The sequence below is a fragment of the Equus asinus genome, chromosome 5 (genome assembly GCF_041296235.1).
Source record: "Equus asinus isolate D_3611 breed Donkey chromosome 5, EquAss-T2T_v2, whole genome shotgun sequence".
Taxonomy (NCBI): Eukaryota; Metazoa; Chordata; class Mammalia; order Perissodactyla; family Equidae; genus Equus; species Equus asinus.
This window is the reverse complement of record NC_091794.1, coordinates 111,960,778-111,985,918: the sequence shown is the minus strand read 5'-3', so window position 1 is coordinate 111,985,918 and position 25,141 is coordinate 111,960,778. Positions and strand designations below refer to the sequence as shown.

General features: G+C 57.8%; 1 protein-coding gene and 1 long non-coding RNA gene across 4 annotated transcripts in view; one reads left to right on the top strand and one right to left on the bottom strand.

Moving 5' to 3' along the window:
• The window catches only part of PRDM16 (PR/SET domain 16), a 344,072-nt gene that overhangs the window by 237,451 nt on the left and 81,480 nt on the right, over positions 1-25,141 (top strand). The gene's annotated exons all lie outside the window — the stretch shown is intronic.
• LOC123285626 (uncharacterized) lies at positions 1,725-7,778 on the bottom strand. Its single transcript, XR_006527385.2, has 3 exons — positions 7,188-7,778; positions 6,837-7,011; positions 1,725-5,208 (listed from the first exon to the last, which is right to left on the bottom strand). It is a non-coding gene; the product is annotated as an uncharacterized lncRNA (long non-coding RNA).

Sequence of the window (25,141 nt, the reverse complement as noted above, 5' to 3'; positions counted from 1 at the left end):
CAGAGCAATAAAACTGCGGGGCCTTGCATCCCAGAAGCTCATCAACAAAGAGGGCTTCTCCCCGAGTGTTTACAGCTTCTGGCGTGGCGGCAACGACGTGGTCGCTTATGTAATGATGTCAAAGAGCCCTTCTGCGCCCAGAGAGCCTCTGACGATCGCCAGCTCCCACATCCTGCGTCTCCCTGGGCGGCTGGGGCAGCGGGGGGGGGCCCAGCACAGGACACTCCAGGAGCAGCTTCTGCCCTGGAAATGGAAAGGAAAGGGCGTGCTGGGGGGCGGGGAGAGGTCGCCGTCTCCAGTCAAAAGCCCACATGGGGCTGGCCGCTCCCAGACACTTGGCCAGAGAAACAAGTCCTGGGGTGGACTTAGTGTGGACAGGATGGGTCATGGTGGCCGCAGGGACCCCTGTGCCTCCTCCCCAGCCACTTGAAAAAGGGGGTACAGGGCAGGACTCCCACAGTGGGCCTGGGGGGAACTAGGAACCCCAAGGAAGGGGACTTGCTTTGCAGGACTGCCCCACCTGTCTGCTCGCCCTCCTCTCTGAGGCCACCACGGCCATGTCCTCCCACCCCCGCCTGTGGTCCTGGCTGTCTGGCCCCCCACCATCACTTTCCTAGACTCTTGTAACAACCTCCCAACAACTTCCCTATGCGCCCTCCACGTTGCTGCTGGGTTGGGGGGAGCTTGTAAGACACAAATCTGACAGGTCATTCATTCATTCATTCATTCCCCGCAGAAAGACTATGCTCCTCTCCACCTAGGACAAAAACTCAGCAGCCTCAGCTATGCCACTGGGCCACTCCCAGGGCTCTGGCCTCTCAGCTGGGCATGCAGCCGCCACCCAAGCACTGAGGCCCTGGCACCAGCTCTGGGACACTGTGCAGGGGGGAAGCAGGGTCTGCATCCACGGGGTTTAAAACCCAAGCAGAATTGTCCCCCTTGAATCTGTCATCCCCGCTTTGCCTGCCTTCCACTCTCAGCTCGGTGAGGGATCAGGTCTGGACGTGGCGCGTTGTCAGCCCACAGGCAGCACATGTGACACCAAGCCCAGTCCTGGCCCTCAGCTGTGCCCGAGGCCTGGGCCCCAGACGAGCTGGGAAAAGTGCCACAGCCCCCGGAGAAGGATGTACGACAGGGTCTGGCAGAGCCTCCGGCTGCCTGGTAGGGGCACGCTGCCCCCCCCCCCCCAGAACCCTGGCCTCTGCACGCCCACCCCACACACAGAGCAAACCCTTCCCTTGAGGTGGTTCCCCAAAACCCTAGAGCTTGTTGGAGGGGTGCAGGCTGCATCTCCCGGGAAGTCTCTCACAGCCTAAGAGCTGCAAAGCCCGCCTTGTGATGAATAGCCCCACAGAGCAGGACAAGGCGGTAAGAGGACACCTGGCCGGGAGGTGGGCCCTGGCTCTCAGGCTACCCACCCCGGGCGGGCACAGCTGCAGGCTAGCTCGGTCCTCCTGGGTCAGCACTCTCCTCGGGAGACAAAAGCAGGGGATGCTCCTCTTGGGGGGGGGGGGGACTGTCCCTGCATGGAGGTGGAGGGCCTGACTGTGCCCCCAGAGTAAAGGACACACAAGTCCTGCTGGCCAGTCCCCACCATGCCCTGACGACAGGCCAGTATGGGTTTCCCAGCAAGGGGCTTGAGGGTTGCCTCTCAGGGACTGCCTTAGTGTCCTGGGGCTGCAGTAACAAAGTACCACAAACCAGGTGATTTAAAACACATTTATTCTCACAGTTCTGGAAGCTGGAAGTCCAAGATGAAGGCATGCCAAGGCTGGTTCCTTCCGGGAGCTCTGAGGGAGAACCCGTGCCAGGCCCGTCTCCCAGCTCCCAGTGCTGCCAGCCTTTTCTGGGGTTTCTGGGCTTGTAGACGTATCGTCCTGACCCCTGGCCCCTTCGTCACGTGGCCTTCGTGTAAGAATACCAGTCGTTGGATTTGGGGCCCATTCTAACCCGTTATGACGTCATCTTAACCAATTACACCTGCAAAGACCCTGTTTCCAGATAAGGTCACATTCTGCGGTTCTGGGTGGATGTAAGTGTTAGGAGGATGCGGTTGAACCCACTTCAGGGGCCACAGTGAGCTCTAGGGATGGGTGGGCGCTGCCAGGGTTTTCCCTGGAGTCTCTGCCCTGGCCCAGAGGCCAGTCAAACAAGGGCAGTGGCCAGGGGTCTCCCCTCCCCTTTGTGCAGCCCCTACACGCTGAACCCCGGGAACCGCCGTCACCACCCTCACCCCTGCATCCCCACCTCCAACACGTGCGCAGCCCCCACCCAGCACTACCCAGAGGAGAGGGACGAAGAGGCCCTCACTGCCTGGGAGCCAGAGCCCAGGGCTGAGGAAGGGTTCCCGGCAGACCCCAGCAATGGCCGGGCGTGGCCACCTGTCCTGCGCACCAGACAGGCAGCAGCTTTCAGGCCATTGGACAGTTGTCACTCCTGGAGCATCCTCCTGAGCTCTGTGGGACCTGACAGCAGGGAAGGCCAGTTTGTTCCGGGCTGGGACCGAGAAGCCAGTCTTCTGCTCCTGCCGGGCCAAGCCTGGCCTCACTGGGACCAACATCTCCTCGGTTTCAGAGAGAAAATTGCTCTCTGAGCCCCCAGGCTGCTGCAGACAACCTGCTCCGGGACGAGAGGGCCACGCACACGGAGCTGGGTGCCGGGCCTGGCCGGGCAGGGCACCCCGAGGCTCCCTGGAGAGCAGCGGGAAGGTCCTGGCCCGGGGGTGCCGCAGGCAGGCCGTGAGAGTCTCTAAAAGCAAACATTTGGATTCAAAATCCTTTGTGTCTACACCCTCCTTTTTGTTTCTGAATTGTCACTCAGCAAGGAATCGTCTCCAAACCACTCACCACGGCCCCGTGGGATTTCAGGGGACACAATCGTCCGAACCTCGGTGTCGCTTCGCCCCGCTCAGACTCTGAGCTTGAGATCTTTGCTCAGGGAGCAAGTGACGCCTTGGGCTGGTTACAGAGGCCGTTTCAGAGGAGAAACCCGGAGTTCTGAGGGGCAGAAGCTCCTACTGCCGGCCTCCACCGGGGCCCCCCGTCCCTTGTCTGCCTCCCCATCTCCGTGGACATTCGTCCACTCCGTCCCTTCACCTGTCCTCCTGAATTGTGCACCCAGGAGTCATCTTTCAATGCCGCCGTCCACACGGTCGAGACCCACAAACGCGGCGGGTCCCAGGCAGGAATTCTGTTGATCCCGACAATGAGTTATTTGACCCGGGCGCTGATCCGATTACGGATACCGAGGGTATCAGCTCTCCGCCGCGCCGCCGCTGTGCACGGCTGCCGCTTGCAGACATCCGGGGCTGAAGGTGGGCCTCTGGGAGGCGGCGACACAGGCAGGGAGGACATGTAGGGGGCCCAGCGGTGGCACTAAGGTCCCCAGATACGCTGCCCTCGAGGGAGGGACAGCAAGAGGGTCAGGGTAGGCCCAGGTGGGGTCTCAGAGCTTCAAGAGGGAACCCTGCTTCTCGGCAGATCCTGCCGGCAGCCCCTTGCGGCACCCGGTCCAGGCAGCAGGGGCTCCGATCTCCCTACTTCACTGACGAGGAGTTGGAGGCCCAGGGCGCCCAGGGCTTGGGATCCCAGCCCACTGGGCAGAAACACCCTTTCATGGAAGAAAACCAGCTGGAGGCCCGAGGGTTTCTCAGACACTCCCTGGGAACAGGAGTAGGGATCTCGGAGGACTAGGACTTCCAGCAGGACACTGAGCCTGGGGGCTGTCCCGGCGCCTGAGCTGTTGACCCCTCTCTGGGTCCACATCTTATTCCTCAGGGCTGGGTTTCTGGGCACAGGGGTCCAGGGAGGTTTGGCCCCTACTGGGCTGAGCGGTGAGCTGATGGCCCTGGAGAAGCTCCGAGAAGCCCCCCGCATGCCCCCTAGGCCGCAGCTGCTGTGGCCGTGGGCCTCTGAGTGTTTCCTTGTCAGGATTTCCCAACCCCCAAACTGCTGATATTTGGGGTCAGATCCTCTGTTGTGGGGGGCTGTCCTGTGCAGCGTGGGATGTTTACAGCCTCCCTGGCCTCCCCCTGCCAGATGACCATGTCAAGCTGAACTACCCAGACCTGCCAAGTGTCCCTAGGGGAGGCAAGTCGCCCCCGGCTGAGGGCCCTGGCTGAGATGGCAGGCCTGCCATGCGGGCCCTGCCTTCCTCGGGGGCCAGCAGCACACCCGGAGCTCCCCCCTGCAAAGCCCCTGGCAGCTGGGGCTCTTGGAAGGTGGGTTGGAAACATGCAGAGACCGTCCGGTTCAGAGGGCTGCAGGCTGTGGTGTCCCACCTGGTGCCCATGAAATACGCTGTGGATGCCCATGTCCCCAGGGGCCTGCCACACAGTCCAGCTCGTCCTCTGCGGCAAAGAATGTCCTGGGCAGAAAAACGTTCATGCTGAGAAGTTTTATCAGATGCTAGGATGGGTCCCCCCATCCAGAGAATCAGGCTCGGGCATCGGGGTCAGGCAAGGACTCTGGCGCACCCAGAACCGTTCACACACCAGCTCTGCAGCTGGGTGGGATCTTGGGTGTGTGATCTGACCCTCCGTGCCTCAGTTTCCCTTCAGTAAAAAGGCAAGGAGCTTGGAGCTTATCCCCCAGCTTCGTGTTGGACCCACTGAGGCAGTGGAGTAGGGCACAGGGTAAGCCCCCGTGCTAGCGGGCTCCCCACCCTGCCAGCCCCTCCCCTTTCTCCAAGGCACCGAAGGGCACCTTCCCACTGCGCCCATTTCCTGATGGGAAAATGAGGAAGAGCTTGCAGCGCCCACTCCTTTCGGCTGGCTCTCCCCCCAGAGGGTCTCCCAAGCTGTCCACCCAAGGCACCAAAACATATTCCCTTAAAGCCAGGTGTGGGTCCAGTCTTGGGCAGAGCCAACACCGGGGGACCCCAGACTGGATGTGGGTGGTCTGCTCTGGGAGGGAACTGGGGTACCCCTGGGCCTCAGGCTCTAAGGAGCCCACACCGCACAGCTTAAGAGGCAGCTCCTGGGTTCCTCCTCACCCAGGGGCCCCATGCCGGGACCTGTGGCATTCCTGGTGGCGGTGTGCCCGCGCAGTGCCGGCCGCTCGTGGCGGGGGCCAGTTTGGGGCTGGATTGCAGCATTTCCAGGGGAGGTGGGAGAGCGCAGTTCTGTGCGGCAGGCGGGCGAGCCACAGTCGTGGCCGTGGGGCCGTCCTGGACTGGGGCTCCGGGCTGGGAGGCCGATGTGCTGTGAGTCTGAGAAGGGAGCTTTCCTGTTGTTTCTTCATCAAAAGGGGTGAGCAACAGAGCAGGAGCCCTCTGACCCCCCAACCCAGCTCCCCACCACGCCCCCCCCCGCCGGCTGCATCGCCCTGTCTGGATTTGGGCATCTGGTTTCGTGAGAATTGAGTCAGTGGGCGCCCTGCATGGTGAGCTGGAAGGCCAGGACCTTAGCTGGTTTTTGGAGGCTGCACCGTCACACAGGGCCTGGCAGGGAGCAAGGAGGCTTGCCACGGCCTTTGAGCTGAGTGTGGCCAAGGTGCAGGACTCACCGTCTAGAATCACCCTGACCGCAAAGTAAAATAAAAACGGGAGTGAGGAGGGGGCCGTGGGCTCACCAGGAGGTGGCCCTTGCAGGATGCCCGTCTGCCAGGTGCTATTTAGTCCCGCAGAGGCGGGGGAGGCTCCAAGCAGGCCGGCCACCCCGTCCAGCCCAGCGCAGCCTGCCCAGACCCCTTAGAGAAGCACAGAAGGCAGAGCAGGGCTCCCTGTGGATCAGGCCCGAGGCAAGACAGATGCTCACCAGCCCAGGGGGGCCCTCGCCCCTTCCAGCTACCAGGCCTAGTGGCTTGGGAGTGATTCTGGCTGTAGGAAGATAAGCATCCACGGGAATAGAGGTAGCTCCAGTCTGTGTGGGTCCCAGAAAGGCACAGCCTTGGTCAGTGTCAGCCGTTCTTACTGCTCCGACCCTGAGCCCTTCGTGCCCCGCCCCACCCGGCAGGCGCTCTTTAGGGTTTGCATTGGGCTGAGTTGAGTTACTCCCTCTGAGGAGAAACGTAGCCGGGCACTGAGAGCGGGAAGCATAAGAGATCCCGCAGGAGGACTGCGTTGGACGCACTGTCCCTTTAAGAATGCAAACCCGTCTGGCTGCCAGCATCTCTGATTCCCATGACAAGTGATGATGGGAGAGTTTATCCGGAGAACAACAGCTAGATTTCTCAGCCAAGAGGGGTTAAGGATGCCTTTGAGACTTCTGGCCACCCACTTCACCTTGGACTTGTCAAGTCACACTACAGCGATTAACTCCTGCCTGGCCAGAGCTGTAGGCCACAAAGCTAGGGGTCTGCAGACTTCAATACGCCTGAACCCTGTGATGGGGACCTTGAGCAAGAGCACACATTCCACCTCGCAGATGCCCTGGTCTTCTCCTCACTCGGTCCCTTCTCCTCTCATCTCTTCTTCTCATCTGCCTCTTGCTCCCCAGGCACACCCACCAGCCCAAATTTCCTGTAACTGAAGTGTGTAGCTTCCTCCATCCACCCTGATGGTGGTCATTGTCCTGATCCTGGAGCCCCGGACACGGCCTTGTCCCCTTAGCCAGCCCCCAGATCCAAGCCCCGAGTCAGAGGCCTCCCGCAAGGACCCAATTTTCCTGCCGTGCATAGCGGATCAGATAAAGTGTCAGCTGGCTGCACCAGGCCAGCAATCAGTGTCCAATCAGAGAAAACAAATCCCCTGGGGAGGCAGTGTTTAGAGAAGCTCGTAAGGAAGAGTCGGAGCTCAGATCCTCGGCCAGCATGGGGGCGCCCCCTCTGCCTCCTGGGGCTCAGCGGGCACCCCCTCCTCTCCCTGCGCCCCAGCCCGGCAGCCAGAGACTTTCTCACCTGCTTCCCCGGGGCAGAAATCGGAGCCACTCGTGTGCCTGCCTGGGGCAGGGGTGAGGAGATAAGAGCTGGCCCTTTGTGCCGGGAGCTTTTCAGCACTTCTGCTCACAGGAAGTGGGCCTGAATGCAGAGAAGGGCGCTCGGTGGGAGCGGTGAAACAGCAGCCCGATTGCATCTGATAAGAGAGGACACTGAGCCCACGCTGACTGGCCCCACGGCCCACCCGCCGGGCTCCCGGGCCTGGAGGGGCTGCAGCCACTCCACCACACAGGGGCTCCTGCCTGGGATGGCCCAGAACGAGGACCCTTCCCCGGAGCGGCTTCTCCCCGCCCTGACCTCCACGCCCCTTACCTGGGTGGGCTTTGGCCCTGTGAATTGCAGGAGGCCACCGGGCAACACCTCCTGTTGTCCCTTCCCCCTTGCAGGCTGGAGGGGCACATTCCAGAGCCGCCCAGAAGCTGGAAGGAGGCTGCTTCTCCCTCCGAGGACGAGGCTGGGCAGAGGACAAGGCTGACCGGGCTGTGCAGACACCCGCTTTGTCCCCGGGTCTATGGATTAATACAACCGGCCACCTCCTCAGAGGACATGGCCTGTCAGCGGATCCCCCAGATCGAGACCCTACCTACAGAGGTGCTTAAAGCACCTTCGTTGAACGAATGAATGAATGAACAAGTGATGGCTGTTCCGGGCTAAGCAACGACTGAGAAGGTGACACAGCTGGCACGGAGGCGCGGGGAGGGGCTCCTCTGGGCCTGTTCCTTAAGAAGGAAGCCAAATCCTGGAGGAAAAACATGTTTGTCCAAATCTGCTCATTAGTGGCCGAGCGGGATCCTGGTGACCAGGACACCAACAGCCCCTGTGGTGGGAACGGGCAGAGACGGCCTTTCTCTCTGTTGCCCGGCACCCTGGGCCGAGGGGTTGGCAAGAGGCTGAGGAGCCGTCACCCCCGGTCCCCTGTCCTGGGCTCTTGGTGGCTCTGTTCTGGACTAATTGGCCCCTCATTAGCAGTCTCCCCTGCTCGGGTGGCAGATCAGTGAGCTGTCGCCCGGCTCCCTTTTCGGCCGTTCTGTGCACAGCCCTAGAGGGCCTCTGGACTCCAGGCTCGGGGTCTTTCTTTTTACTTGACGCAGATGTCCCCAAGTCTCAAAGGATGAGGGGGGTCGCCCCCACGCTCGGGCAGTGGCTCAACAGCATCCCTGAAAAATAAAGCCTGGCCCTAGAGCTGGGCAACGCCCCCTGGGGCAGTGGACAAGCCTGGGCTCCCCGGCCCGGGGCCCTGTCCCCGGCAAGCCCACCTGCTCAGGATCACCAGCCCCTGCCCTCTGGCCAGGCTTGCGGACCCCACCCCACAGCTCAGCCCACCTTCCTGCTTAGGTGGCTGCTGTCTGACGGAATATGCCAGAATGTGCTCTCGCTCCTTCCCAACATGCAACCTGACTGGGGAGGGGTGTGCACTTGGGAATTGTAATTAGATTCTGCCTCACGTTGTGTACTAGTTCCCAAGAAAATCATCTATTAATTGATTCCAATTACTGTTAATTGTTTCTCATACATTTCAATTAGGCGGCCCTATTGTTACAGGCGGGAGCTCTCGGTCCGACAAGCAATCATCGTGCCTCTAGTGGCGGGGGCTCGGGGGGAGCCCCACCGAGGGGTGTGGGCTGCAGACGCGGCCCAGGCCAGCCCTCGGCTCCCGCGCCCGGCGCCCAGAGTAGAACACAGAGCCCCGTCCTTCCTCACGAGGACCTGGGGTCTCCTGCCTCCACCTCAGGCCGGGCGGGGAGGGCAGCTTGTCAGGGTCCCTCCTGCCCAGCCTGGGTGGCCCCTGGCGTGAAATGCCCACAGGGAGTGGGAGAAAGTCAGCCGAGAGGGTCAGGTCCTGAAGCTGCTGAGACTTCGCTGGGTTTTTTTTGTTTTTTCTTTTCTAAATCAATCTTAAGTATCAAGGATTGACTTTTTAATTGTGGTAAAATATGTAACATAAATTTACTATTTTGACCATTTAAAATGTATAGTTCAATGGCAGTTAGCACAGCCACACGTTGTGCAAACGTCACCATTCTCTAGCTTCAGAGCATTTTCGACACCCCACCAGGAAGCCCCGTGCCCACCAGCAGTCACCCCACCCCCTCTCCAGCTCCTAGCACCCACTAATCCACTTTCTGTGTCTATGGATTTCCCTACTCTGGACATTCCGTACAAACGGGATCACACAGTACGCAGACCGCCGTGTCTGGCTCACTTTCACGTAGCGCGGTGTTTTCGAGGCTCATCTTTGTTGCTGTACGTGTCAGTGCCTCCTTCCTTTTATGGCTGAGGAATATTCCACTGTGTGGATGGGGCTCGTTTTGTCTATCTGTTCGTCTGTTGATAGACATCTGGATTGTGTCTGCCTTCTGGTCATTGTGAATAACGCTGCTGTGAGCACCTGTGTCAGCTTTCTGTTTGAACACCTGTTTTCAGTTCTTCTGGGTGTGTATCTAGGAATTGCCGGAGCATATGGTCTACCTACTAGTCTTATTGTGACAGAGTGTAAGCAATTCGGCCGCAGAGGTGGTGGACGGAGGGCTGAGGTGTCCTGGAAAGTGGGTGCTTGTCCCTCTGGGGAGGCTGGGGGACTCTCGCCGTGGGGGTGGGGCAGGAGCACCAGGGACCCCCCCCTCGACAGGGCAGAGGTCTGGCTGGGGAAGCCCTGGGCCCTGCGTGCTCACAGCATGAGTCGAGGGCTGGCTCCCCATAGCGGGTGGGCTCGCTGGGCTGGGGCAGCCTCCCGAGGAGGAACTCAGGGCCCCAGGGCTGCTTCTGAGCTCGTGGACTCCAGAACCCAGACTGGAGCATTTCCCAACTTCTCCAGCTCGTCTCAGGATTGTGGGAATGGGGGCTCAGACAGGAGTGACAGGAGTAGGGAGGAGAGACCTGCCCCTGAATGCACAGAGGAGGCCGCCCCTCCCAGGAGTAAAGCACCTTCCTCCAAGGCTTCTGGAATCTTCTCTCTGCCAAAAGCCATCGTGGTCCACAGACTTGGAGTCCAACTGACTCGGTGCATGTTTTATTCATAAACTATGTGATTGGGGCTGGTCCTTGACACCCTGAGCATCCGTTCCTTCTGCTGTCGAATGAAGGCAGGCTCACAAAGCAGCCCTTGCCTGAGGACGGAAGTCTGCGTGGCCCCATGCCCGACACCATGTGAAGCTCAGGAGACAGCAACGACAGAGCAAACACGCGGAGCATGGTGTGGCCCAGAAGCTTCCCAGGTGAGGAGCCACAGGCCCGGACCCCAGCCCAGGACCTTCCTCTTGGGAAGGCCACAAGCCCAAGAGAGACACCAAGGGCGGTGAGTAAGCCCGAAGCCCGGCCCTGCCATTCCCAGAAGGGCGCCCTAGATGCCACTCGGGTCATTTCCAAAGTCGAGTGTGGCCGGGGCCAGGTCCTCCAGTTCTGGTCACCGCTGTGTCTCAGAGGTTCCCAGCGTCACCATCAACTATTAGCCCACCCGACCTCACCCCTCCAGCTTTCTGGAGCCACCCATCAACTCCCATGTTGAGAAAGAAAGCAGGACACGGAACAAACCCCAGAGGCCAAGGCCACCACTCTCCACCCCCCGGGGAGATGGCCAAGAACCACCCAGCAGAGCCCTAGAAAGCACCTGGGCTCCGTTCCCCAGATGCCTTCATCCCCAACTTCAGCCACCTCCAGCTTCACCCGACTTCTCCAAACTCCGCTTTCCATTCTGCCCATCGACAAAGGTGGCAGAGCCGTCGCCAGGAAGTGAGCCGATGGCTTCTCTCGCTCAGCTAATGCTCCTAACCAAACCCTCTTTACATGTGGGGAAACACGGCTTCCAAGGTGGTCAGCCGGGATCCACGGGGATCTGCACCCGCTGCTGGCGCCTTCTGTCTCCCCACCCCGTAAGATAGTGCCTGCACCAACAGCATAAACATCGCCCTGTGTGCTCAGGACCCCATCCCCACCGAGACACGGACACAGCCAGATCGGGAGGAGACCAGGCGGTCGCCCAGAGAGGACCACAGACTGGCTCCGAGGAGTCGGCCCCGACCCAGAAGGAGACCCAGGGCGTGAAGTCCGGAGCGTTCTGTGCTGAGTCCTGAGCGGAGGCCACATTCCTGGAGCTGCAAAGGGAGGCAGCGGGCAGGTGGCTGCACGGGGCCATGTCCCTGCAGGAGGAGGCACGCCTCGCAGGCAGCCCTTTCACGGACCTTCTGCTTCAGAAAATGAATGAAAGGATGTTATTGACCCAGGGGGAGGGCAGTGTGGAAATACCGGGCCAGTTAGCTCCCTGGAGGACCTGGGGAACCCCTCCCGCGTGACACTCAGAGAGACCTGTTCTTCGCCCAGTCACAACCAGCATGGCACATGTCCGAAAGAGCGCTTAACAAGACCCTAAGCAGGGAAAATTTGTGTGTTTTAACTTTTGACTGGCCAAGCCAAACAAATAAATAGGACTTCAAACAAGCAGAGCAGGTCGGAGGACATCTGAAATCTAACCTCTGGCTGAGGTTTAAAAAAAATACACCCTCGGACATAAATCTGCAAATAAACTTTCCGAAGAAAAGCATCTCCTTTGAGAATCTACCCGTATTCCGTGTTCCGTGCCGCATCCTGGTAGAAGGTGCCAGCCTGGCACACGTGAGGTGAGCCGGTGGAGCGAGGCCGCTAATGGGTCCGCCTGCCCGCTCCGCACTGGGCGCCCTGCAGCCTCCAGCCCGCTTCACGGGGCTCGTGGGGGGCCAAGGTGGCCGGGCCACTGCTCTCAGGCTGGGGGAGGATGGGCTGACGTGGGCCTGGTGGGAATTCCAGATGCAGATCCCGTCAGGCAGCCCACAGACACGGCTGTGATGTCTCCATCGACAGATACCCCGAGTGTTACTAAACCTATGACGTGTCAGCCCAGTGCCGGCAGCTGTGCTCTCGAGGATTGTGGAGGGCGGGGGAGAACGTAGGGCCCAACTGCCCGGCTGAGCCATCGTGTGCGGGCTTCAGACATGCCCAGACCGTGGGGAGTGTGTGTGTGTGTGTGCATGTGTGCACGCGTGCGTGTGTGCACGCCCGGCTGTGAAAGTCTCTTTCAGGAGAAGGGAGAGGAAGGGAGTGTGTGGGACGGGTGTGCTTTCTCCCCGACGTTCGAGCGTTCCAAACGCCCCCAGTGCTGACAGCGTCTGGTTGCTGCTTCTCTCGGCTGACAGCTTCCCTTCTCCTGGGGAGAACAGTCCACATTTAGTTCTTAGGAGGACCCCGATTTCTGAAGCTGCAGTCTTGGGAGCTTGAGCAAGCCCGCAGGACCGCGCTGGGTCCCAAGGCAGCGCCCACAGCGTCATTATTTCTGCCTGCAGGAACCTTTTGCTTGAGGAGCTGCCAGAGCGAGGCTAAACGCCAGCACAGGCTGACAAAGCAGTAAAGGCCGCTTTGTGGGGCCCACTCCCGGGGCTGGGGCCTGGGCACTGCAGCAGCCTTGGGCGCACCCCGCACAGCCCTGGCAGCTCCAAGCTGTCGGACTCTCCTTTGCATGATTTGGGACAGTTTTTCATTGGCTCTCTCTGCTTGGGGATGCCAGGTGCATTCCACTCCCCTCTCATCTGGTGATGTGGAGCCCAACAACCCAAGATTTGATGCTGGAAAGAAAGAAGGAGGGGAAGGAGACAAAACACACACACAGGCCCAATGCACACGCAGACACGTGCACATGCATGCATCAGACGCATCTGCACATATATGCACATACTCATGCTTATGTGCACGAACGCACACCACACAGAGACACACATGTATACACAAGACACATGCACACACCAGATGCATATGCACACGATACACATGTTTATATGCACAGGCACACACAGGTGCATGCATGCACTGACACGTGCACACACACCAGACACACATATAGACACATGACAGATGCACATATGTGCAGGCACATGCACACAGACCCACAGGCACACACAGACCCACATGTGTACACACGCACAGACCACAGAGAGCCTCCAGTTCTGTGAGTGTCCAGCAACAGTGTTCATTTTTTCAATCCTTATCCTTCTAGAGAAAAAAATAAGCCGAATTCTTTTGAGGGGGCTGTGAGTGACCTGACCTGGCACTTCCAAGGGAGACCTCATCTGAGGAGAGAGGGGGATCTGACCATCAAGGGGGAAAGAGGACATGCCCCCCGCCCCCACCACAATGCCAGGGCTTCCGTGCGCTGCCAGAAACTCCGTGCCCTTGGATGAGAGGTGCTGTCAGGGTCGGGATCTCCCCTCCCTGCTCTGGGCCGGGGAAGAGAGGCCCCCTGGACACTCGGCCTTTGGGCTTATCACGACGCACTGTCGGCCCAGGACGCTCCATTCACCCCTGTTATCTGAGCAACGAACCAAGAAGCAAGAACCTCAGAGCCCTGGGCCCCCAACCCGACTTCCTGATTGTAGAGGCTCCTTTCAAGGTGGGGGCCGGGAGTGCTGCCCGTCTGTCTGTCTGCCCAGGGCAGGCAGCTGATGAGTATCTGCCTAGGTTTGGCTCTGGTGCTGATAACCAGGGCTGCACCGCTCGGCTGGCTGGGGAAACTCCTGGAACCCAGGGGCTCGTGGCCCAATACCCTCCTGGGGTTCCAGATGCCAATAAGGTGGAAGGTCTCTGAGCATGGATGGGGCCAGGTCCCTCTCTAGGAGGACATACCACCACACCATGTGCCACGTTTTCCCGGCGCCGAGCTGGGAGCTGGCGAGTCCGGAGCCGACCAGGGCAGACAGAGCCTGCAAAGATGGGTGGCCGAGGGAGCACTGTGCAACAGCAGCCGCTGGACCATTTCTGTCCCTCTCGGGGGAGCTGTGCTGAGCTCCTCAAACTCGAGATAGCAGGACAGACTCAATTCTGAGGGTGACGAGCAGCCTTGGAGCTCTTCTCTGGGGGGATTCAAAGCTTCCAGGCTATGAACAGGGAGCTTCTGAACCATCTACTCCACTCTGCCCTTCCTAGGTCCTGTCTTCCAGGGACTCAGAGGTGTCCCCTGACCTTTCGCCTCCTGGAGCAGTTTCCTGGCCACTCTGTCCTCCAGCCACTGGTAGCCAAACCACCTTTTGTGAGGCACTCCCCCCAGTGGAAACAGCCTTCCGGGGACAGGAGGTGTCCGCCCGTCTTGGCACCCTTGGCCCCTGCCCAGAGCCAGGCGCATGCAGGCCTTGGTGCATCCATGCTGTGGAATCGTGAGTGGATGGACGGATGGACAAGTGATGACAGCCCCCAGGCGGTCAGCAGGGCCCTGGAAAGGGATCAGAGCACGGTGCAGAGGGTGTTTGCCTCCACCTGGCGAATCCCCAAGGGCTCCCTGGAGGAGGCCCTGGGTGGGCTGGGACTTGGACAGCGAGGTGTCATCCCCAGCAAAGGGACACAGGCAAGGAGGCTGGATGGGCGTGGGAGGGGGCTTCGGAGAGACCATCACTTTGGTCTCACAAGGCCCCACCATCTCCAGTGACAGTGAAGGTGATACCTCACCGCCTGCCCCCGAGGAGGGGAGGCCCTGGCACAAGAAACGTGTGAGGTGGGGCCAACTTGTCCTCACCTCCCCAGCGTGTTCCACCAACTGCCCAAACCAAGAGAGAGCCATCCGCTCACAGGGAAGAAGAAAGCCACGGGGCCGGGGGGCTGGGTGCTGGGAGTGGATGGTCTCTTGTTCTGGGGAAGGTGTGGTTCCTCCTGGCAGCCGGCTGAAAGTGGGAGAACCACAGATGGGCAGGCACTGGGACGGGGTGCATGCTCCCAAGCATCTCTCCTGCTCTGGGGCTGCCGGGGAGCCTGGTCCCACTTTCTTCTGGGAAAGAGGCCTTGGGGGAGTTCCGGGTCTGGGGCTTCCCTCGGGTCCCTGGCGGGGCCAGCCGAGTTCTTCCTGGCGTCTGGCCCCCGTGGCCTGAGCCCACTTCCTCTTGTGTCTCCCGCTGTGGACTGTCCCTCGAGGTTTCCCTGGCTCCCTTTGTCTCAGAGCATCCCCGAAACCCCCACACAGACTCAGACACCCCCACCCCTCCGGGAAGAGGCCCCAGGCTCCTGCCTGCCCCTCGGAGACCAGCAGAAGGGAGGTGCAGCTCCCTGCCTCTCCTTCCTGTCGCCTCCCTCCCAAAACACAGGGAGAGACAGTCAGGTAATGAGGCACAGGCGTGCACCTGATGAGCATCTCAGGGCGGGCAGCGAAACACCGATAAATGCCACACTCCTGCTCCTGGAGAGCCAGCGTCATGGATCAGTGCATCCGGGGGCACCTGGAACATTCCCAGGGAAAATAAAACAATTATTTTTGACAACTTGCATCAATACCATCTACATTTTTTCTCCTGCATGGTGCTCCCCTCCCCCACGGCACAGCCATCCCTTCCACGCTCGTCTGTGTCTTTAGGAAACAGAGCCTGCAAACTCAATAAGCCAATTGTTAGCTCCATCGATCTTATTTAAGGGCCTGAAAATTCAGCAGACAGCACAGTGTTAAATTATTAACTAAATGTTTCCACTCGCTGGGGACTTGCTTTTGTAAAGACCATCTAGATGAACAATGGCCTCTTTATGAAATCAACAGCCAACAGGATTGGTGGGACAGGGAGCAGAAGTCACGCAGTGGCCCGAGGAAGGCCCCCGCCATGCCCTTCCGGACGGGGCAAGAGGAGCAAAACTGAATGCTTCAGGGTGTGCTTCCAGAGGACAGAGCTGCCGGGGGCCACCCTGGAGGAAGTGGACCATGTGCCCAGGACACTCTCCAGCTGGGGAGTGGGGCGCTGAAGGCCCCAGGCTGGGGAGCGGGATGCATGAAGTGGCAGGCTGTCACCAGCCAAGTGGCTGGCTCAGTCCAAGCCTTCACTTCCCTGTCGCCATAATGGGATGAGCATCCACGTGGCACAAGGATGTCCTGGGACTGACCAGACCCTCCAGTGCAGAGCACTCATGCCATGACCAACACCTGGCAGAGTTTACAGATGCAACTGTCTTACCCCCCGCCAGGTTTGCACCCCAGCTGGTCGGGGGCAGGACACAGAGGCAGTGACAGGAGCTCACTCATCTCCCTCTCGCCCAGCAGAGGCCAGGCCATGTGCCAGGGGCTGGAGAATAGGCGGACACTCCGGGAGCTTCTGGTCTGTTGAGGGAGGCAGATGCCAGGTAAACGTGAACCGGGATGTCCAATAGCCTCCACTAGTGTGTCAGGGCAGCCTGGCCAGTGTGGCCCACCGGGGGGAGCCAGCAAAAGTGAGGAAGCCAGGATGTCAGAAAGCACACACACTTTCTTAATCCAAAGATCAGAAATATCATAATTCGAAACTAGCGTAAGGCCCATTCAGACCACGGTTTAAGGCGCGCTTTTCAGGCCTGCTTTGCTCAGCCAGCAGGAGGCACTGGCGAGGCACGCCCACTGGCCTCTGAGGGCAGCTCGGTGCCAGCACGGCTCCCCCCTGCTGCTGACACTCTCCCCTCTGAACCCCAGAAATAACCCTGGAGTCCAGCAGGTCCCTGGGGGAGTTCTTGTGTGTTTCTGAAGTGTTGACCCACTCCTGAAAACGTCGAGTTCTTCATGGGAAGCTCCAGGAGAGAGAAATGAACAACTACATATCTGGGGAAGCCACCGGGGCAGATGGGAGCGGCCAGGCCACCCACTAAGTCGGCGGCACCTTCCTCCACGCCTGCTGTCTGCCCACAGGGGAGGCAGCTTGCTAGATGACGCATCCACAGCTTGTGAACGTGCTGAAAATTCTGTAAACGCTGAATGGACCTCCAGCCCACTCTATATGAAAAACTGCAAGAGCTAACAAGGGTTGAGCATTTTCTTCAGGGCCAACCCTGTTCTAGGTGTTACCTGGGTATCTCATTCAGCTGCTACAACAACCCACACGGTTGACTGTCCCCATTTTATGACTCAGAGACCTGAGGCCCTGGGAGGGTCTAGGACTCGCACAGTCTCCCATCTAGCCAGTGGTGGAGCTGAGACTCAAACCCCGGCGGCCTGGTCTCAGCGGCCCCGCATGTACGATGCGTGATGGAGATGATAAACTGCACACATCGCGAGTGTACACTGGGATGACTTTTGACGTAACTACCACCAGCACCAAGACAGGGGGTATTTCCATCGCTCCTACCATTTCCAGTCAGTACTCCCCAAGGGCAGGTGGACAACCACCTTTCTGATTTCCACCCCCTTAGATTTGTTTCACAAATCTTCCTACAAAGAGACTCATACAGTCTGTATTCTTCTGTAGCTTCTTCCACTCACATCATGGTGTGAGAGTCACCCACGCCATTGCGCTTGTCAGCAGCTCATTCTTTACTCTCACAGAGTAGTATCTCGTGGCATGAGTATGTCACAGGTTGTTTATCCATTGTCTTGTGGATGAGCATTCTGGGTTGTCTCTAGATTTGGGCTATTATGAATATAGTTGCCATGAACATTCGTGCACCAGCATTTTTGAGGACCTAAGTTTTCACTTATCTTGTGTAATTTGTCGAGAAGTAAAATTGTGGGGCCGCAGGGTAAGCATATATCTAAATCTATAAGACATCGCCAAGGTGTTTTCCAAAGTGATGAGCTATCTTGCATCCCACCAGTAACGGGCGAGTGTTCTGGCTGCTCAGTCCTCACTGACATGGTGTTGTCAATCTTCTATATTTTAACCATTTTAGTGGGTGTGAAATACTATCTCATCGTGGTTTCAGTAAGCATTTTCCTGGTGAGTAATATGCTGAGCGTATTTTCACGTCTTGTGCTCGTTAGCCTTGGGTGTTAACTGTGTAACTGCTTTTGTAAAATGTTTGTTCAAGTCTTTTGTCCATTTTTTTTAATTGAATTGTTTGTCTTTTTATTTGTTGATTTTTAGATCTCTATACATTCTGGATACAAGTCCTTAGTTATTTATATGTATTACAAACATTTTCTCCAGTATTTGGCCTGCCTTTGGTTTCCTTTTTTGTTAGTAGATCATGTCTGTGTGTGTGTTTAGTCTTTTTTCAGCCATTTTTTTTCCAAATTCTTTTTCTGTTCCATTTCCTGTCTCCTCTCTCTTTCTGGGCCTCCAATTATACATCTATCAGATGTTGTCCACAGGCCACTTGGGCTCTGTTCATTTTGTTTCAATATTTTTCCTGTCATTTAGATTGGATCATTTGTATGGCTCTGTCTTCAAGTTCACTTACCCTTTCTTCCACAATTTCCAACTTGTTATTAACAGCCTGTCCAGGGCCTTGTTCATTTCATGTGTTGTACTTTTCACTTCTAGAATTCTGTCTGGTTCTTCATTACATTTTCCATTTCTCTGGTGGTGTTCCCTATCTGTTCATTCCTTATGATTGTCTTTTCCTTTAAGTCTTTGGACATGTTTACAATAGCTGCTCTAAAGTTTTTGTCTGCTAATTATAACTTCTAGGTCATATCAGTGTTGGTTTGTCTTGACTAATCTTTCCCTTGACTATGAGTCACATTTTCCTGTGTCTTTGTACATTTAGTAATTTTTTAAAAATTTTGCTGCATTGGACATTGTAGATGGTCCTTGGAGAAACTCTGGATTCTGTGATCCTCCTTTGAACAGTGTTGGTTCTTGTTCCAGCAGACCTTTCAGTCACTGGCTTCTCGCCTTGAACTCCCCTTGCAGAAGCTTGACTATAGTTGGTTAGGATGTGTCTGTTTCAGTTTCACTCTTAGTCTCAGGATGCAGGCTTTGCTCTCAAGGCATCGAGCTTCTAAGCTTTTAATGGAAAACCAGAGATGTTCACCAAGGCCCCCTAAGTCATTGGGACTCAAATTCAAGATTCTCTTTCCCCTGCTCTGGTGGGCAGCACCTGAAATCCTTGCTCAGCTCTCTCACCTTCCAGCTATTGCCGTTCACTGGGCTCCTTGCAGTCTCCCCCAAGCATGGGTGGTGCAGGAGGCAGTCCAAGATTCTGGGGGGTGGGGGGGTTTGGATGCACACTGGGGATCACCTGTCTGTGGCCCTTTCCTTTCCAGGATTTTCTCCCTCAATTTACAGCTGCTTTGGCAACCTCCAACCCCATCCTCTGATGCCTCAATCTGATAAGACTGCAGGTTTCTGCTGGATTTCTAGCTGCCCCTTGCTGAGTGGACTGGGTGGCAGCCTCAAGGGAAAAACCAGATAATTGTGGACTTCACCATGCAGTTCCTTCTTTCAAGGGTCAAACCCCTTCAGTTTCTACCTGCTTTTAGTCACTCTCTAATGCCTTCAAATCTTTTTTAAACTTTTTATTAAGATTATGATAGTTTACAACCTTGTGAAATTTCAGTTGTACATTATTGTTAGTCATGTTGTAGGTGCACCACTTCACCCTTTGTGCCCTCCCCCCACCCCCCCTTTCCCCTGGTAACCACCAATCAATTCTCTTTGTCCATATGTTTAACTTCCACCTATGAGTGGAGTCATTCAGAGTTTTTCTTTCTCTATCTGGCTTATTTCACTTAACATAATACCCTCAAGGCCCATCCATGTTGTTGTGAGTGGGACAATTTTATCCTTGTTTATGGCTGAGTAGTATTCCATTGTATATATATAATACCATATCTTCTTTATCCAATCATCAGTTGATAGGCACTCAGGCTGCTTCCACATCTTGGCTATGGTAAATAATGCTGCAATGAAATTAAGGGTGCATGGGACTTTTGGAATTGCTGATTCCAAGTTCTTTGGATAGATACCCAGTAGTGGGATGGCTGGGTCATATGGTATTTCTATTTTTAATTTTTTGAGAAATCTCCATACTGTTTTCCACAGTGACTGCACCAGTTTGCATTCCGACCAAAAGTGTATGAGGGTTCCTTTTTCTCCACAATCTCTCCAACATTTGTCACTTTTTGTTTTGGTTATTTTTGCCATTCTAACAGGTGTAAGGTGATATCTTAGTGTAGTTTTGATTTGCATTTCCCTGATGATTAGTGATGATGAGCATCTTTTCATGTGCCTGTTGGCCATCCATATATCTTCTTTGTAGAAATGTCTGTTCATGTCCCCTGCCCATTTTTTGATCGGGTTGTTTGATTTTTTGTTGTTGAGCTGTGTGAGTTCTTTATATATTATGGATATTAAGCCTTTGTCGGATCGAATCCTTTTATAAATATTTTGTGCAGAGTGTATAATTGTTATCTGCAGGAGGGTGAGTCCAACACAAGCTATTCTACCATTACTAGAATGGGAACCTCCAAATGACCTTGTTCCGTCATCCTCGCTGCAGCCCTGGGAAGTACTAGCATGCACGTCATTCCCATTTTACAGCTGGCGATCATGAATTTGAAACTGGTTAAGTACCTCACCTGACCACACCTGCCTGGCAGGAAGAGGACTTGGGTCTGGAATCCCAATGGGCTGACTGCAAACGCCATGCTCTTCCAGCTGTTGGTCCTGAATGTGTCGTATGGGCACAGCAGAACCCCCGTCCCAGCCACCCCTCAGATCTCCCCTGCTGCCTTCCGTAGCTCAGTTTTTCTTGGCGGCCTTTTCACTCCACCTAGAGCTGCTCGTTGCCCACACCCCGGGCTCCCAGGAGCCGACAAGAGCCCCACTGAGGCCATGTGGCTGTGGGCCAGGGTCTCCACCGCGCAGGGGCAGTCTGAGGGGCTGCCTCTGAGCATGAGTATAAAAGGGGGCATTGAGGGGCGGGCTCCAAGGAGACTCGGTCTCCATCAGGGCCCCACAATGTGGGCTTTGTAAGGCCTGGCAAGGCTGAGCTGAACGGGAACTTTCCTCTTTCTCCTACGGAGAGATTATTTAATTTAAAAATAATTGAATGTGGAAAATGTTGGATATGGAAACTGTTTATCAGGTTTCCCTCTTTGTTTCTCTGGTTGGCTCTGCCCCACGGTGCTGAGCGGCAGTGCCCTCCCCCTGCACGTCAAGGTGTCTATGCTTTGAGTTCTGCACCAAGCCAGCGAGGGGCGCCGGGTTTACAGCGGATGAGCCTCAGGCTGCTGACGTGGCTGCTGTGGAGGAGGGGGCTGCGGACAGTCAGGGGTCTTGGGCCGGACGCCGGGCCAGCCTGGCGGGAGGTGGCATCCATCCGAATACACGAGTCGGACATTTGGGAAGTGCCGCCGTTCCCCCAACGTGCCCCAGCCGGATTCTGCATCAGTCCTCTTCAGTGCCCGGTGCTCCCCCCAGGACACCGGAGGCTTCCACACGACCCTCTCCCACCTCCCTTCTGTCCTGGGGTCTCCTTCCTCTCACTGGTCTCCCCTGTCTCCTGGGGGTTGTGCAAAAACCATTTCCTCCTTGAAATCTGTCTTGATGGCCAATCAGGTCCACTGTCTTCATCCTCCGAGCAGACTCAGAACGGTGTCCACTGCCCTTCCGGATGCACACACCCATGCCTCTTCCTGCCGCAGCTGAACCGAAGCCAGGGGTGGCTCCTGGAGCCCCACACAGCACCCAGTCTTCTTTGAGATGTGGGTTGGTGGCTCCGTGAGGGGAGGGCTACCTCAGACGCGCGCCTGTCCTTGGTGTCCAGCCAGTGCCTGGCACATATCTGTGGACTGGCTGAACACACTGAACGTTTGATCAATCGTTTGAGTTGGCTCTGGAGCAAGTCCTTCCGATTGTTTCCATGTGGCTCTGCCATCCCTCTCCCTAAGTGTCGTGTTTTCCTCTGAGACAGCCCATGACATCTGTCTCAGTGGTTCGTGCTGCAACCTGATCCTTCCTCAAAAGTGCTCAGCACCGACGATGGGGGCTGACCCAGACTCAGGACAGCCTGGGAAACATCTTGCAGGCTCGCCGTGAGCTCCTCAAGGACCTGAGAAGGTGCTCAGATGGTCCAGCTTCCGAGTCTTGTCCTGGGGACTGGAAGGAGTCCAAGACAGTGTGTGGCCCTGGGAAAGCAGGAAGGGACGGGGGACTTCTCCTCCCAGGCCACTTGCCCTAGGGTTGTGATCTTCCACGAGGTTCTACCGCAGGCAGACATGCAGAGAGTCACCGGGGCAGCCAAGAGTAAGCCCAGATGCTGAGAGGAACCTCGGCCCCCATTCCAGATGGAAAGCCAGGCCAAGGGAGCGAGAGAGAGACCCCTCGGAGCCTCTGCATGTTCTGGCACAGCCACTGGTTCCCCAGCACCAGCCCTGGAAGGAGTCCAGAGCTCCCTGGGCCTGGCCAGGGGGGTGACTTAGGTCCCACTGACATGTGGTGTCCATGTGCTTCTGGAAGGCCAGCCCTCCACCTCTGCACCCAGGGCAGAGGTCTGCATGCAGTGGGTGCTCAACCAGTGTCTGTGGAATGAATGCAGGGGGCAGCCAGGGACCAGCCCGGGTGGCAGCACATGAGGCTAGTTATGGCCATCTCCCCCTGCTGGACAGGGTCAGTTGGTGCAAGGGCTTGGGGAAGTGTGAGCCTGAATCATGTGGAGGAGTCACTGACCATTTTGGTGTGTGGATTGGTGCTTCTCAGACTTCTGGGGTGTGACCATGGTGGACAGGTAGGTCCTGGGCTAAGGAACAGGCCAAGCTCGGGGCCCCAGTGAGAGCAAGCTGCAGCCCGCTCCAATCCCGACCTGGCCCTGGTCCCCACCCCAAATTCCCCGCACTTCCCCAGGTGAGCACTGGCACCCGAGGCCCCTGAGGCCCCTGCAGCATAGGGGCAGCCGCCTGGTCCTGCATAGCAGCCACTCCTGGCCCATCCCTGTGGCTGCGGGGTCCTCTGGGCATCCACAGGGAAGGTGCCAGGCCCTGGGTTCCCCTGAGATTCTGGACCCTGGGCTGTGTCTTTCAGTGGCTCGTCTTGCCTAGGCCAGAACCGAGCTGCAGATCAGGCTACTCTGGCCTCGTGCAGGACTGCTGGGCAGAAGGACCCTCCATGGTGGCAGGAAGCAGAGCTTTGCCCAGAGCACAGAGAGGGCGGGAGTGGAGCACAGCATGGAGGGGCAGAAGTGGCCCCCAGCCCCAGGCACTAGCCCAGTGGCCCAGGCCCCACCTAAGACCCTGGGCCCCCAGGCGTTTTTGTACCCATTTCAGTGGCGAGGATGAGGCCGGCCGGCTGGCCAGGGATCTCCGGGTGCTGCCCGGCCCCCACTGCCTTCAGACACTGGGCCTGGGCCCTGAGCTTTCTGGAACAAACATTTGCTGCCTGGCTGGGTTCCTTTTCGGTATTCGTGCAGAGGCCCAGGGAGAAGCTGAACGGAGGAGGGAGGCAAGCAGGAGGGACAGCTGCTCGGCACCAGCCCTAAAATCCTAAAATCGCGGGCCAAGGGCAGGGCGGCAGAGCACCGTCTTCATCAGAGCGGTGGGCATGGCTTTCACTGCCCACGGAGGCGGCCTGAGCATGCTGGGCGGTGCAGAGGGGCAGTGAGCTTCTGCAGGCCTCGCCTCTCTGGGGTGGGCCCAGTCCTCGAACTCAAGAAGGCCCTCTTGGGAGGTGACCTTGAAAGCCGGGTGCCATCAAGCCACATGCAGGGCTCCTGACACCAGCAACTAGGTTCCTCACGGGACAGTTGTTCTGTCCCCCGCTGGGGGCCCACACTGCAGTGAGCCACAGGAGGGAGCACACCTTTGGCAGGGTGGTGGGGGCCAGGCACCTCGTGCAGGATGGTGGCAGGAGAGGCCTGGGGCTTTGTGTGCACGATCACTGTAGCTATTATTGAATTTTAGGAGCCAGAAGTCAATGCGTTTCTGTACAATTCTGTCAGGGAGAAACGGCAGGCCACTGCTCTGGCCCACCCCTGCCTGTGTCAGCGGCCGATGGCCGGGCTGTCTGGACGCAGCATTCCCAGACCCTACTCTCTGGCTCCCAGCGAGGGTCCCCACCCCGAGGGAGATAAGATAGAGTTGGTGTCGGGGAGGAGGTGCAGACGGGGCCGCACCGGCACGCTGTGAGTGATAAAAGGGGCTTCAGAAAGGTGCTGACGTGGCCACCATGCTTAATGAGGTCATCGCCCAAGCTGCTGCCCCTGATAACCTGGGGTCAGGCGCCCAGCAAGTGGCAGCAGCGGGGAGCGCGGCCGTCTGTCGCCGCCCGTCGGTGCCCAGCACCCGCTCAGTTCAGGCGGTCATCCTAAGCCCAGCAGGCGTCCTTGTCCTGAGACAGGCAAGGGGAAACCCTGGGCCCGTGTGCTGGTGGCGGAGGGCAGCAGAACACAGGGCAGCTGTCAGCCAGTGGGGCGCAGGCGTCCCTCACAGCCAGCCCAGGCCCGCCTTCTCTTCCCTCCCAGGTCAAGGGTCAGCTCCTATGTCCATGGAAGTCTTTGAGGCTCCATGGCTGAGCTGTCCTGTGAGATCTCCTCTGCTCGGAATGCTCTCGAAGCCCGGGCAGGCCCAGGGCTCTGCGGCCAGGGTCTAGCTTGGGGAGTGTGCAAGCGTGAAGCTCTGGCCCAGACGAGATGTATGTTAGTGCAAAGATACGTGCCCGGGGGCCAGCACGGCTCCCTCAGGATGCCAACAGCCCAGGCTATCCCAGGGCCTCTCACCCTGGGGCCATGGATGGGGTGGGGCTCCGCTGCGAGCAGGGATGGGCGGAGGAAGCAGGAGGGCCTGGTCCTGCCAGTGGGTGTTGGGCACAGCTCGGTTTCATCAAGGGCCTCAGGGTGGCGGGCAGGGCTCACGTCATAGGCAGCTTCCTGGATGGCAGCCGGCCCTGGGTGTCCGGGGACCTCCTCCAATGTGAAGGCAGAGCCAGGCGGCCCAGCCACGCCACTGCCTCCCCGGGCCAGAGCGCTGTGTCTGTGAGGAATCTTCCCGATGCAGCGCCCAATGGTTTCCTCCTTCTGGGCTTCACATTTTTGTGCCCAGGTGGATGGTGCTTGGCCAGTCCTATCCTTTCTGGGGCACACAGCCCCAGTCCTTGCAGAGTCCACTCTAAGGAGGTGTCAGGGCTCACTTCAACTCTTTTCATTCTGCAGCCTGGGAGAAAAGCAAATCAGAAAACCATTTCCAAAAATAGCCCTCAGAGAGTGGGAACTGTCTGTGCTGCTGTGCGTTTGCTTGGCCCTCCTGGGTGGAGGCACAGGCTGGCCCACTAGGGACCATGGAGCTAGCATGAGCTGTCTCCCAGACCCAGACCGGGCCCCCAGTGGGCCCTGCGTCTTGGGAGTGGTCATCCATTCGCTGGGCCAGGCATGGCATGGCAGGGTGCGTGGCCACTGGCTTGGGGGTGTCTGAGCAGAGTGCCTGTGTCCCCCCAGGGTCCACTCAGGCCCTGATCAGCACCTGCTTCATCCCGGCCGCCCTCGCCCACCAGGCAATGGGCAGATACTGGGAACCCCGGAGAGGGCTTTCCGTGGGGTGGCCTGTCTGGCCTTTTAGGTGGAAAAGACCCTACTCAGGGCAGGCGTTCTGAAGACCCAGCTGG